The sequence below is a fragment of the Hyla sarda genome, chromosome 3 (assembly GCF_029499605.1).
Source record: "Hyla sarda isolate aHylSar1 chromosome 3, aHylSar1.hap1, whole genome shotgun sequence".
Taxonomy (NCBI): Eukaryota; Metazoa; Chordata; class Amphibia; order Anura; family Hylidae; genus Hyla; species Hyla sarda.
Window position 1 is genome coordinate 96,191,523 of NC_079191.1, and position 15,682 is coordinate 96,207,204.

The following is a 15,682-nucleotide window of genomic DNA, read 5'->3' on the forward strand; positions in this document are numbered from 1 at the left end:
TACCGTATATCAACATACAAAACCAAAAGTAATGTGCAGCACTATTCAGCTAGAGACAGAGTTCCAGACTTGATCACGGTCCACTCAAATACAGGAATGACGCAGCACTCTGGAAATCCAAGCAAATAAGGTGATTTATTCAACTCATGTCACAGCAGCAATGTTTAAGTTCTCTATTAGGCTAGGTTTCCACTTTTTTTTTTTTTTTTACAAAAACGCCATTAAAAACACCCATTCTGCCACATGGCGTTTCTTTTTTGTGAAAAAACGCTGCGGCCAGATGTTAGCTGCAAGTCAATAATAAACTGCAAAATGCCAAATCCACTTGGCGTTTTCAGTTTGGCTTTTTGGCAGTTTTTAAAAAACGACCTCTTGTCGAGACTTTGGTGTTTTTTCGGGAAAATCTTGGCGTTCTTCTCCCATAGAAATCTATGGGAGTGAAAAAACGTCAAAAGAAAAACGTCATGTGGGTATTAACTTTGGCATTTTTTCAGGCGGGTTTTATTCTTTTTTGGACTTTAGCGATCCCAAAAAGTGATGGTGATACCTCTTTTATTAAAATTCCGTAGGGTATCATTAAAAAAAGAATAAGATTATGTGTGTTTTTAACTTTTTAAAATTTTTTTTAGGTACTACTACTCACAGCATGGAACACACTGTTCCATGATGGGAGTAGTAGTACCTGTACCAGAGGTGGCTCTAAACTTTTTGAGGCATTAGGCAAAAATAAATCTGAGGCCCCCCCAAGCGCAATAAAAAGAAAAAAAGAAAAAAGTAAGCAGGCGATATTAAAATTAACTGTATAAATTGCAAAAAAAATGAAAAATTCATTTTCAAATTCCAATATCTATTTATCAGTGGGTATGTAGTTTAAAGTGCTGCTTTATACAGCAACTCACATGTGACGTCTTCTCTGATCAGCTTCGTTCGTCTGGTCCGAACCGCCCTGACCATTTCTTCCAGCCACAACTTTTCACCATTAAACCTGCAAAACAAACCTATTAGGCTCCGCACTTTATCAGCATCAGCTTCCAGATTCCCCTTTTACAAGTAAGGAGGAATACAGGGGCGTATAGGTATAAAGGGGTAACAGAGGGGTGTACATGGGAGACAGGTGTGTAGAGGAGTATAGGGGGTGATAGAGGGGTTTACAGTAGTGGCAGAGGGGTGTAGAGTTGTGTACATGGGTGGCAGAGGGGTGTAGAGGAGTGTACATGGGTGGCAGAGGGGTGTAGAGGAGTGTACATGGGTGACAGAGGGGTGTAGAGGAGTGTACATGGGCGGCATAGGGGTGTAGGAGTGTACATGGGCAACAGAGGAGTGTAGAGGAGTGTACATGGGTAACAGGAGTGTAGAGGAGTGTACATGGGTGGCAGAGGGGTGTAGAGGGGTGTACATGGGTGACAGAGGGGTGTAGAGGAGTGTACATGGGTGGCAGAGAGGTGTAGAGGAGTGTACATGGGTGACAGAGGAGTGTAGAGGGGTGTACATGGGTGACAGAGGGGTGTAGAATAGTGTACATGGGTGGCAGAGGGGTGTAGAGGAGTGTACATGGGTGACAGAGGGGTGTAGAAGAGTGTACATGGGTGACAAAGGGGTGTACATGGGTGACAGAGGGGTGTAGAGGAGTGTTCATGGGTGGCAGAGAGGTGTAGAGGAGTATACATGGGTGGCAGAGGGGTGTACATGGGTGACAGAGGGGTGTAGAGGAGTGTTCATGGGTGGCAGAGAGGTGTAGAGGAGTGTACATGGGTGGCAGAGGGGTGTACATGGGTGACAGAGGGGTGTAGAGGAGTGTTCATGGGTGGCAGAGAGGTGTAGAGGAGTGTACATGGGTGGCAGAGGGGTGTACATCGGTGACAGAGGGGTGTAGAGGAGTATTCATGGGTGACAGAGGGGTGTAGAGGAGTATTCATGGGTGGCAGAAGGGTGTAGAGGAGTGTACATGGGTGGCAGAGGGGTGTAGAGGAATGTACATGGGTGGCAGAGGGGTGTAGAGGAGTGTACATGGGTGGCAGAGGGGTGTACATGGGTGACAGAGGGGTGTAGAGGAGTGTACATGTGTGACAGAGGGGTGTAGAGGAGTGTACATGGGTGACAGGGGTGTAGAGGAGTATTCATTGGTGACAGAGGGGTGTAGAGGAGTGTACATGGGTGGCAGAGGGGTGTAGAGGAGTGTACATGGGTGGCAGAGGGGTGTAGAGGAGTGTACATGTGTGACAGAGGGGTGTAGAGGAGTGTACATGGGTGGCAGAGGGGTGTAGAGGAGTTTACATGGGTGACAGAGGGTGTAGAGGAGTATTCCTGGGTGGCAGAGGGGTGTAGAGGAGTGTACATGGGTGGCAAAGGGTGTAGAGAAGTGTACATGGGTGGCAGAGAGGTGTAGAGGAGTGTACATGGGTTGCAAAGGGGTGTACATGGGTGACAGAGGGGTGTAGAGGAGTGTACATGTGTGACAGAGGGGTGTAGAGGAGCATTCATGGGTGGCAGAGGGGTGTAGAGGAGTGTACATGGGTGGCAGAGGGGTGTAGAGGAGTGTACATGGGTGGCAGAGGGGTGTAGAGGAGTGTACATGGGTGGCAGAGGGGTGTAGAAGAGTGTACATGGGTGAAAGGGGGGCGTTGGGGTGACAGGGGTGGACAGGAGTGACAAGGTGGTAACAAGGATGACAAAGGGATAGAGGGGTGTACATGGGTGACAAGGATGTAGTCAGAGGGGTGGACAATGGGGGGTGAACATGGGTGACACGGGGATGAAGAGGGATGACAGAGGGGTGGACAAGGTTGACAAGCGGTTAAAAAAGGGGTGGACTGGAGTGACAGAGGGGTGAATGAGGGGGGGGTGGACATAGGTGACAGATGTAGACTGGTGGGTGGTCAGAAGGGTGGACAGGGGTGGCCAAAGTGGACATGGATGACAGGAGGGTGAACACGGGAGATATGGGGGTAAACAAGGATGACAGGAGGGGGGACTCGGGAGATATGGGGGTAAACAAGGATGACAGGAGGGTGGACAAGGATGACAAGGGGGATAAAAGAGGGGGGACAGAGCGGTGAATAGGGGGTGGACATGGGTGACAGGGCGTGGACAAGGATAACATGAGGAGGATGGACATGGGTGAGGGGGGATGGACATGGGTGAGGGGGGATGGACATGGGTGAGGGGGGGGATGGACATGGGTGAGGGGGGGGATGGACATGGGTGAGGGGGGGGATGGACATGGGTGAGGGGGGGATGGACATGGGTGAGAGGGGGGATGGACATGGGTGAGAGGGGGAGATGGACATGGGTGAGAGGGGGAGATGGACATGGGTGAGAGGGGGAGATGGACATGGGTGAGAGGGGGGGAATGGACATGGGTGAGAGGGGGGGATGGACATGGGTGAGAGGGGGGGATGGACATGGGTGAGAGGGGGGGATGGACATGGGTGAGAGGGGGGGATGGACATGGGTGAGAGGGGGGATGGACATGGGTGAGAGGGGGGGATGGACATGGGTGAGGGGGGGGATGGACATGGGTGAGGGGGGGGATGGACATGGGTGAGAGGGGGGGATGGACATGGGTGAGAGGGGGAGATGGACATGGGTGAGAGGGGGAGATGGACATGGGTGAGAGGGGGAGATGGACATGGGTGAGAGGGGGAGATGGACATGGGTGAGAGGGGGAGATGGACATGGGTGAGAGGGGGGAATGGACATGGGTGAGAGGGGGGGATGGACATGGGTGAGAGGGGGGGATGGACATGGGTGAGAGGGGGGGGAAGGACATGGGTGAGAGGGGGAGGATGGACATGGGTGAGGGGGGATGTGGACATGGGTGAGGGGGGATGTGGACATGGGTGAGGGGGGATGTGGACATGGGTGAGGGGGGAGGGTGGACATGGGTGAGGGGGTTGGACATGGGTGAGAGGGGACAGATTTTTGAAGACTCCCTCTGCAAACTTTACTCTCATATCCACACATACACAGCCCCCATATCCACACATACACAGCCCTCCATACACACATACACAGCCCCCATATACACATACACGCACATAAACAGCCCCCATAAACACAGCCCTCCATACAAAAACATACACAGCCCCCATATACACAGTCCTCCATACACAAACATAAACAGCCCCCATATACACACATATACAGCCCTCCATACACACATACACAGCCTCCATATACACAGCCCTCCATACACAAACATACGCAGTCCCCCATATCCACACATACACAGCCCTCCATACACATATACACAGCCCTCCATACACACATACACAGCCCCACACACAAAGCCATCCATACACAAACATACACAGCCCCCACATACACAGCCATCCATACACAAACATACACAGCCCCCATATACACAACCCTCCATACACAAACATACACAGCCCCCATATACACAGCCCTCCATACACACATACACAGAACCCATATACACAGCCCTCCATACAAAAACATACGCACCCCCCATATACACAGTCCTCCATACACACATACACAGCCCCCATATACACAGCCCTCCATACACAAACATACGCATCCCCATATCCACACATACACAGCCCCCCATATACACAGCCCTCCATACACAAAAATACACAGCCCCCATATCCACACATACATAGCCCTCCATACACACCACTCCATACACAAACATACGCAGCCCCCATATACACAGCCCTCCATACACAAACATACGCACCCCCATACACACAGCCCTCCATACACACATGCACAGCCCCATATACACATCCCTCCATACACAAACATACACAGCCCCCATATCCACATACACAGCCCTCCATTCACATATACACAGCCCTCCATATGCAAACCCCATATACACAGCCCTCCATACACAAACATACGCAGCCCCCATATACACAGCCCTCCATACACAAACATACACAGCCCACATATACACAGCCCTCCATACACACATGCACAGCCCCATATACACATCCCTCCATACACAAACATACACAGCCCCCATATCCACATACACAGCCCTCCATACGCAAACCCCATATACACAGCCCTCCATACACAAACATAGGCAGCCCGCATATACACAGCCCTCCATACACAAACATACGCAGCCCCCATATCCACACATACACAGCCCTCCATACACATATACACAGCCCTCCATACACAAACCCCATATACACAGCCCTCCATACACAAACATGTGCAGCCCCCATATACACAGCCCTCCATACACAAACATATGCAGCCCCCATATACACAGCCCTGCATACACAAACATACGCAGCCCCCATATACAAAGTCCTCCATACACAAACATATGCAGCCCCCATATCCACACATATGCAACCCCCATATCCACACATACACAAGCCCCATATCCACACATACACAGCCCCCATATACACATTTAGCCCTCTATACAAAGCCCTCCATACACAAACATACGCACCCCCATATACACAGCCCTCCATACACAAACATATGCAGCCCCCATATACACAGCCCTGCATACACACATACACAGCCCCCATATACACAGCCCTCCATACACAAACATACGCAGGCCCCATATACACAGCCCTCCATACAAAAACATACGCAGCCCCCATATACACAGCCCTCCATACACAAACATACACAGCCCCCATATCCACAGCCCTCCATACACACATGCACAGCCCCATATACACATCCCTCCATACACAAACATACACAGCCCCCATATCCACATACACAGCCCTCCATACACATATACACAGCCCTCCATACGCAAACCCCATATACACAGCCCTTCATACACAAACATATGCAGCCCCCATATACACAGCCCTGCATACACACATACACAGCCCCCCCTATACACAGCTCTCCATACACAAACATACGCAGCCTCCCTATACACAGCTATCCATACACAAACATACGCACCCCCATATACACAGCCCTCCATACACAAACATATGCAGCCCCCATATACATAGCCCTCCATGCACAAACATACGCACCCCCATATACACAGCCCTCCATACACAAACATACGCAGCCCCCATATACACAGCCCTCCATACACAAACATACGCAGTCCCCATATCCACACATATGCAACCCCCATATCCACACATATGCAAGCCCCATATCCACACATACACAGGCCCCATATCCACACAGCCCCCATATCCACACAGCCCTCCATACACACACATACGCAGCCCCCATACGCACACATACGCAGCCCCCATATGCTCACATACGCAGCCCCCATACGCACACATACGCAGCCCCCATATGCACACATACGCAGCCCCCATATACACATGAACAGCCCTCCATACACACAGCCCTCCATACACAAACACGCAGCCCCCATATATGCACACAGCTCTCCATATACGTACACAGCCCTCCATATACGCACACAGCCCTCCATATACGCACACAGCCCTCCATATATGCACACAGCCCTCCATATACGCACACAGCCCCCCATATACGAACACAGTCCCCCATATACGCACACACAGCCCTCCATACACACATATACACAGCCCTCCATACACACATATACACAGCCCTCCATACACACATATACACAGCCCTCCATATACACACAACCCTCCATACACACATATACACAGCCCTCCATACACACAGCCTATCCCCATATACACAGCCCTCCATATACACAGCCCCCATCCTCATATACACAGCCCTCATAAGTAAATACCTCATGTGTAATTACTGTTGCCGGCAGCAGCTCCTCTATTGCTGCGCCGGGCAGGGAGAGGGAGGGATAGTCGGCTGACATCATCGCCGACCCTTCTCCTAATGGCTGCTTGGTGCCACGCACAGGCACATCTCCTACCAGCAGCCAGTGCTGGACACTGGCTGCAACGCGGGTCTCCATTGTTAGCACCGCCTCCTGTAGCCGATCAGAGCCACAGCCAGAGCAGGGCTGGGTCGGGCCGGCCCCAGTAATAGATTATATATAAAAAATAAAAAAAAGCCGGCCCTTAGCTTGATGCCTGTACAGTGCTTATCATGTGACTCCTCCTCCTCCATGTGACTGATCACATGATGGTGACATCATCGCAGGTCCTGTTACAGCCTCAGGCCAGCGCACACACACTTCCCTTCCCCAGCGTCGATGGGGAGGGAAGATATGATTTGATTGATAATATGTTTTCCCTTAGTCTCTTTCAGCAGCACAATATGGGGGTGTTTCACGCCCCTGTGCGCCGACAGGACCTAGGAATTTTAATAACAAAAACAAAAACAATTAAGAGCCCCCTCCCCTCTAGCCCATATAACGGGCTCACTTACATACAGCATCAGAGTAATCATAAAGAAAATGGAAATGAGAAGAAAAATAAAGTACAGGGGGGGAGTCTTGTGCTGCTGAAGGAGACTAAGGGAAAACATATCAATCAAATCATATCTTTCCTAGCATCTCCATTCAACAGCACAATATGGGGAAATAGGAATGAGAGTAACCCATAGGGAGGGTCTCAATTCTTGGCAACATTAGTAAACCCTTTCCCTTATCCCCTTACACCCTTCCCTTCAATGCCCTGGTTGGACGTATGTCTTTTTTCAACCATACTAACTATGTAACTATGTAAACCGAGTTAGAAAAACTCGGCTGTTCAGACAGTCTGGACTGTATTCTATAAAATAAAATAAAAATGTAGTTGGACTAGCCCAAGTAGCGGCTAGACATATCTGCTAAATTGGAACAGAACATCTCTCTGCCCAGGATGGACCTACTGACCAAGTAGAATGAGCATTGCAAAAGGAAGGAGGGTCTAATCCCTCCAAAGTGTAACAAAAATGTATACAGCCAGATATACATCTGGATATAGTGCGTTTAGAAGCTTTCTTGCCCTTATTAGGACCCTGGAAAGAAACAAATACATTTTCCTCCTTCCTGAATGGAAGTGTTCTTTCAAGATAGGTCTTAAGACATCGGACGACATCTAAATTCTTTAAAAGTTGGTCCGCATTTTCTGGAAGAGTAGGTAGTGCAATCACCTGATTGGTGTTCTGGAAGGATGCACATTTTGGTAGAAAAGTAGGGAGAAATCTGTATAGGACCTTGTACTCGAGAAAAATAGTATAAGGCTCCTTGGAAAATAGAGCCTGTAACTCACCTACCCTTTCAGCCGAGGTGATGGCTAATAAGAATGCTGTCTTCAAGGAAAGCAATTTTATATCAATATCCTGGATGGGTTCAAATGGGTGAAGAGAAAACTTCTTTAAAACCAAAGGAACATCACAGGGAGCAACTGGTCTAGTAATTCTGGGTCTGAGACGAGACACAGCCCCTATAAAAGATTTGAATTCTGGTACAAAAAGAAGTCTCCTATGAAGAACCGCAGATAGAGCAGAAATCTGCACCTTTAATGTACTGGGTGAAAGTTCTTTATCAAAGCCATTCTGAAGGAAATCCAGGATTTCAGGCTTGGAAGGGTTAGCAGGATTAATGCCCTTAGACAAGGACCAGGTCTGAAATATTTTTCTACTTCTGGTGTAAGACCTGTTGGTAGCTTCACTCCTTGAGTGTGCTAAAGTGTCCAATACTCTTCCAGAATAGCCCCTGTTTCTTAATAGGGAGCAGTCAACCTCCAGGCTGTCAGATTGTATGATCTGAGGCTGTGACAGAACCGTGTTCCTTGTGTCACCAGATCTTGCCTGAGAGTAAGCGTCCAATGAATCCCTCGACTCATAGACATGAGTAGGGCAAACCAAGATCTCTTGGGCCAGAATAGCATTATTGCAATTACTGATACTTGATCCTTCTTGATCTTTCTAAATACCCTGGGAATCATTGGTACAGGGGGAAACACATACGCTAGATGGTATGTCCAGGGAATGGTCATGGAATCCACTACTGACGGATTGTCCTCCGGAAATAGGGAGCAAAAAGTCTTAAGTTTCGCGTTGACTTTTGTGGCCATCAAGTCCACCTCTGGTACTCCCCATATTCTGGTTAGTTGGAGAAAAACGGACGGGTTTAGGTTTAGTGACCATTCCCCTGGTAGTGTGGTGTCCCTGGATTCCCTATCCGCAAGCACATTGTGTGTCCCCCTGATGTGAACTGCAGATATCCGTGATAACCAGTTCTGCGCCCAAGACATGATCTTGTCTACTTCTCTTAGTAGGGTTCCTGATCTGGTTCCCCCTTGCTTGTTGATGTAATGTACCGATGCTATGTTGTCGGTTCTGATCTTTACTGGCTTCCCCTTGAGGAGAGGGGCAAAGTGAAGGAGGGCCAAATAAATGGCTCTCAGTTCCCTGGCATTGAATGACATCATCCTTTCTGCCTGCTTCCAAGTTCCCGGAACTGTTTCCTAAGCATATGGGCTCCCCATTCGGTGCCTGAGGCATCGGTGATAAGTATGATCCAGTTCGGGTCCTCTAAGTGCTCGCCATCCAGTAGGCGTGTCCACCAAGTTAGGGAGCCTCGAACTGACACTGACAGACTTATCTTCCTGTCTTGGCTGGATAGAGATCTGTTCCATTGTTTTAGGACTTCGGACTGTAGCGGTCTCAGGTGCCAGAGCACCCAGGGAACTGCCTCTATAGAAGAGGACATCAGCCCTAGGACCCTCATTAAGGTTCTTATCGGTATCTGGCGAAGTCTGTGTAAATGTTTCACAGCGGCTATTAGACAAACCTTTCTCTCTAATGACAGATGAAGCATCATCTGATCCGTGTTGATTCTGAATCCAAGAAAAGATCCCCCTGTGGATGGGTGAAGACAAGATTTTCCTTGATTTACTACCCAGCCTAGATCATGAAGAAGTCTGAGAGTTATCTGAATATGCTCTATCAATAATTCTTTGGACTCTGCTAATAGCAGCCAATCGTCCAGGTAAGGGACAACTTTTATTCCCCTTAAGCAAAGCACTGCCATCATGGCAGAGACTACCTTTGTAAAAATTAAGGGGGCTGTCGAGATCCCGAAGGGTAGAACTCGAAACTGTAGATGCAACAGGGTTCCATGAACCCACACTGCAATCCTTAAAAACTTCCAAAGGACCTGTGAATGGGGATGTGGAAGTATGCATCCTTTAAGTCCAGGGATACTAGAAAATCCCCCTGCTGAAGTATGGCCTTCACTGTGCGGATAGTCTCCATTCTGAATTTCTTCCTGACAATAAACTGGTTTAGATATCTGAGATCTATTATCAACCGAATTTTGCCTGAAGGTTTGGGAACTAAAAAGACGGGAGAGTACACTCCCCTTCCTACTTCGGAAGGGGATACTGATTCTACTGCTCTTAGGGCAAGAAGTTCCAGAATGGACTCCTCCAGTATCTCTCTCTTTGGAGAACTCAACTGGGGAGAAAAAAAAAATTAACCTTTCTTCAGGGCACTGATGGAGAAGAGGCAAATACCCGTCTGAAATTCTTGATAGGACAAACTTGTCCTGTATTAAACGTTCCCAGGCAGGAAGATAAAAATTAAGACGGCCCCCCACAGGAAGACGCAAAACATCAAAAGTCAAGATTGCAAAGTTGAAATTTGGAAGAATTTGTCTGGGCGTATCCACAAAGCCCTACGGGCAGCAGTAGAGAGGGCCATGGCTCTAGAGGCAAGGGTAATTTGTTGTGCAGCTGAATCAACAAAAAAAATCTATGACTTGGTTGACTTTCCTGAAGCTATCCAAAATATCGTCTCTTTTGACTCCAGAGTCAATATCATCTTGGGCTTGAGAAAGGGAACAAAGTACGGAACCTCTTGGCTATAACTGGAGCCTTCTCAGGGTTTTTAAATTCTCTTGGACCCTTGGAAGTAGAAGGGGTCTCTCCGTCCTCAGGCAGACCCTCAGTCTGCACCAATTTAATCAATTTTTGGATCCTTTCAATTGGAAACAGACTCTGAGTTGAGAATCTCTCCTCTTCAGAGTCAGTTGAAGGATATGTCTTGTCAAGTACAGTATAATCCTCTCCTAGAGATGGAGCCACATCTCTTCTGGATTTCTTAGGCTTGGATGCGGACAAGGCTAATTTGTCCTCTAGCTTCTTAAAAGATTCCTGAACCCAAATCACTACATCCCTGACAGTGGTTTCGTCAGTATCCATAGGATTGGGTTTACAGATACTGCACTCAGCATAAGGGTAATCGTGCGGAATTGGGTTGTCACATTTCCTGCAAGAGAAATGTTTTCTCTTGGTGGTGGCTTTGCCGCCTCCAGCATTGCCAGATGAATCCATGGCAACTAAAAAATTAAAAAGGAAAAAATTCCATTAACAAGTTTATTTGAGAATCTAAAGAAATGCCTTAGAAGAAAACAAAAATATAAGGCATACATGCTTTAGCTAGAAAGGGCAGAGAAAATCTATATTAATCTCAGATCTGCAAGAAAATCAGCAAGGAAATCTCTCCGTCCAGCTGACACAAGTGTCTGACAGCAGAAGGAGAGAGGAAGTAATGGCAGGGCTTAAATAGGCTTGAAATTCCCGCCATACACAAGCCCCGCCCCCTCCAAAATCACCTGATCCAGGTGTCAAGAGGAGGCAAGAAAAAAATTAGATTTTTTAGATTAGACGTAAAAATGCAGAGAGCTAATATAATAAGAAAAGGAGATAGAAAAAAATTGCGCTATTATAAGTTAAACAGCGTGAAAAAATTGCTAAAAAGTAAACAGGAAGAAGCACAGTGTGTACTTCCTGTTTATTTTCCACGTGAGTGCAGTGCAGAGCACCGCCCACTCCCTGCAGCACTGCTACACGGGGGACACAGGAGCCCATGTGACGCACAGCGGGACTAAGAAAACTCTGATGCTGTATGTAAGTAAGCCCGTTATATGGGCTAGAGGGGAGGGGGCTCTTAATTGTTTTACTATTAAAATTCCTAGGTCCCGTCGGCGCACAGGGGCGTGAAACACCCTCATATTGTGCTGCTGAACGGAGACGCTAGGGAAAGCACTGCTCTAATTACAAGATTTAGGCGGCCTCTGACCTGTACTAATTGACAGATTGCCCCTTTGCGATCGTCCTGTATAATGCATAGATGTGGCGGTCGCTCTTCTATGGTCCCTGCACTGCCATATATATACACATATTCATATTTCCCGCAGAGAGCTGTGATTGATCAGATGGTTCCAGTCAATCACAGCTCTAGGAATATGTGTATATATACACACACATCAGTGCAGTGGACCATAGAAGAGCGGCCGCCCGCATCTATACATTACACAGGAGTTACACTCGCTGCGATCTGTCTATTAATGCAGATACTACAGCTCCCAGCAGATGGTGCTCCATATTGGGAGCAGTAGTACCTGCAGTAAGGTACAGATCACAGCAAGTGGCACTCCTCCTGACACCCACTGCGATCGTCCTGAGGTGCCTGTCGGGATCAGCTGTTCTCAAGGCTACAGAGCCGGGAGATCAACTGATCCTGAGCAGTAGATGCACATTGTATATCTACTGCCCAGCAAGAACTTACAGTGAGCCTGCAATGTGTTTACAGTATACACATTGCTGGCTCACTTAACCCCTTGCTGAGCTGTGCACTATGTGCAAGCCCGGCAAGGAAAGAGTTAACATACACTGCTGGACAGTGTAGGTTAACCCTTTGGGCGGTATACACTATATACAGCTATCTATAGATAGCTGTATACAGAAGATGAAGAAGTCCCCGCGGGTCCGTGTAGCCCCACCCCTAGTGTTGATGTCATTAGGGGCAGAGCTAAAGACGGGCTCCAGGCTGGTAAGGCTCTGTTAACATTGTCCATTTTGGATAATGTGAACAGACCCTTCTGCCAGTGTCTTACCAGATAGGGAGACTCCAGCTGTTGCTAAACTACAACTCCCAGCATGCCCAGACAGCCAAAGGCTGTCTGGGCATGCTGGGAGTTGTACTTTTGCACCAATTGGAGGCTCCCTTTTTGGGTAAACATTGCATAATGGGGGCTCTCCCCTGCAGAGAGCGCAAAAAATTTCTTAACCAGTTTTATTTTCTTCTTGTTTCAGATCTGTATATGCAGAGGATTACGGCGGATTAGATGGATTACAACGGATGAACTGGATTGGGGGGTGTGTTTTTTAAAATAAAATGATTTTTCCAATGTGTTGTGTTTTTTTTAATTGAATTTTCAGGCTTAGTAGTGGAAGTCGGTCTTATTGACTGAATCCTTTACTAAGCCAGGGCTTAGCGTTAGCACCAAAAACAGCTAGCACTAACCCCCAATTATTACCTAGGTACCCACTGCCACAGGGGTGCCGGGAAGAGCCGGTATCAACAGGTCTGGAGCGTCAAAAATTGCTCTCCTGGGCCTAGGCGGTAACAGGCTGGCATTATTTAGGCTGGGGAGAGCCAGTATCAATGGTCCTCGCCCACCCTGGTAACGTCAGGCTGTTGCTGTTTGGTTGGTGTCCTACTGAGAATGAAAATAAGGAAAACCCTATGCGTTTTTTATTTATTTATTTTAAAAAATTAATATCTATCTACTAAGCCTGAAAATTCAATAAAAAATAAATAAATTAAAAAAAACACACCACATTGGAAAAAAGATTTTATTTAAAAAAAACACTCCCTTAGCAATAGGGAATAGTAGTATTAATAGATATCTATCCAAAATATACTACGATGCTAGGTCTATCTTGGATCATTCTCCGCTATGTGCGACCTTCACTTTTCAGACGATAAATAAAGGACTTAGGTTCTGGTGGTTTACCTCTAATTGGTTTTCCATCATGAATGATGAAAATCCGATAGCGGAGCAACTTAGAGACTATTTTCTTATTAAAGAGAATACGGCATCCAAGCAACTAGCATGGGAAAGTATGAAGGCGCACTTGAGAGGCGTTATATTTAACTATATAGTACGGGCAAAACGAAGTAGAGCAGCTCAACTATATGCCCTACAGGATACAGTTCGGATTGCAGAAGCAGAATTTGTAGAGCGCCCCTCGGAAGAAAGGGGGATAGTTTTAAATAAGGCTCAAAAGTCCCTAAACTCTTACGTATTGCAGGGGCTAATAATAGACTGCTTCAACAGAAACAAGAATTCTACACCGAGGGAGAATCTGCAGGGCATATGTTAGCCAAAATCATTAAAGCTCAGGACCCCAGGAATTATGGAGATTATGCTGAAATTCTATACACTATTGTAAACATCTAAAACAGAGGCTAGTCATAATGATAGAACATGCTTCCTAGCAGAAATAACCCTACCAAAACTGTCAGAGACAGGGAATATCTAGATTCTCCATTGACAATGGAGGAACTAGAATTGGCGATTAAAACATCTGCAGTAAACAAAGCTCCTGGGGTGGATGGCCTCCCATTGGAGGTCTATAAAAAATATACAGAGGTCCTCTCACCTAGACTGTTAGATCTCTATAACGCAGCACTGTCAGAACAGAGTCTTCCTATATCCATGAGGGAAGCAATCATAACTCTAATATTAAAAAAAGGAAAAGATCCTCCAATGAGTCTTACCGTCCATGTCAGATAAATGTTTTCTCAACCGAACTTTTAGTGGATTTGTGGTACAGCCGACGTACTGTAAACGGCAGGTCATGCACGACACCAGGTACACCACATATGTGGTATTACAATTAATGTATTGTTTGATTGTATAAAAACATTTATCTGACATCCCCCATTTTAACTCCAGAAACACCTCTGCAGTGTCCAGACATTGTGCTGAAGTACATCATGGTAGTTTTTCCTCTTTACAATGCACCGCAATTGAACGTGTCAACCCATCCAAGAGAGGAGGTGACTTGAAACAAAAGCTTCTTAATCGAGAAGTCTTTTGGATTCTCAAATTGTCTACACGAGTTCCTCTTGGTATGAATAAACGGCAGGATGTCATTCTTCATTATTAAATATAACTTTATTTATGTCATCGCTTATTCATTCCTTGACATCTTCACATGTTCCCCAGATGTCCATTAATATATACTGATTCACTCGTATACTTATGTCAATTTTTACATAGGACCCATCTGGTGATACATTTTTTAGATGTCAACTCGTATGTGGCTTTTTTACAGCCGATGTGCATGATTGGCATATATCTTTTCAATATGAAATTCAGTAACTCATGCCTGTTTATTCATTCATTTTTTTCTCATTTCTCCACACATCGGTCATTTATTATTTTCAGACATTATTCTTTTATGTAGGTACTATTATATTTGTATTTATCCACCTTCTTGAGACTTGAAGTATACTTCTTATGTCTTTATACTGCCCCTGTTTACCTGTAAGGGGTTAATTCCTGCCGGTCACATGACCTGTGACCGGCCGTAATTACCTCACTGCCTATTTAAGCCGACTTGTAACATGCATTTGTTGTATGACTAAGAGCGCTTATAGCGCTTGAAACGCGTTACTTGTTCCTTCCTTGTCCTATGGATTAAACCTGATTTTACCTGCATTGAGCTGGATCCGATCTCTTTCATTTCACTATACAGGAGCATCACAGCGGGAGTCAGGAGTGATACCCGCAGTGATCTTTCCCTTACTACAAGTATTACTACTCCCAACATGGAGTACTCTCTGATCCATGCTGGGAGCTGTAGTACCTGCATTAATAGACAGATCGCAGCGGGTGTCAGAAGTTACACTCGCTGCGATATGTCTATTAATGCAGGTACTACAACTCCCAGCATGGAGCAGAGTGTACTCCATGTTGGGAGTATTTGTACCTGCAGTAAGGGACAGATCC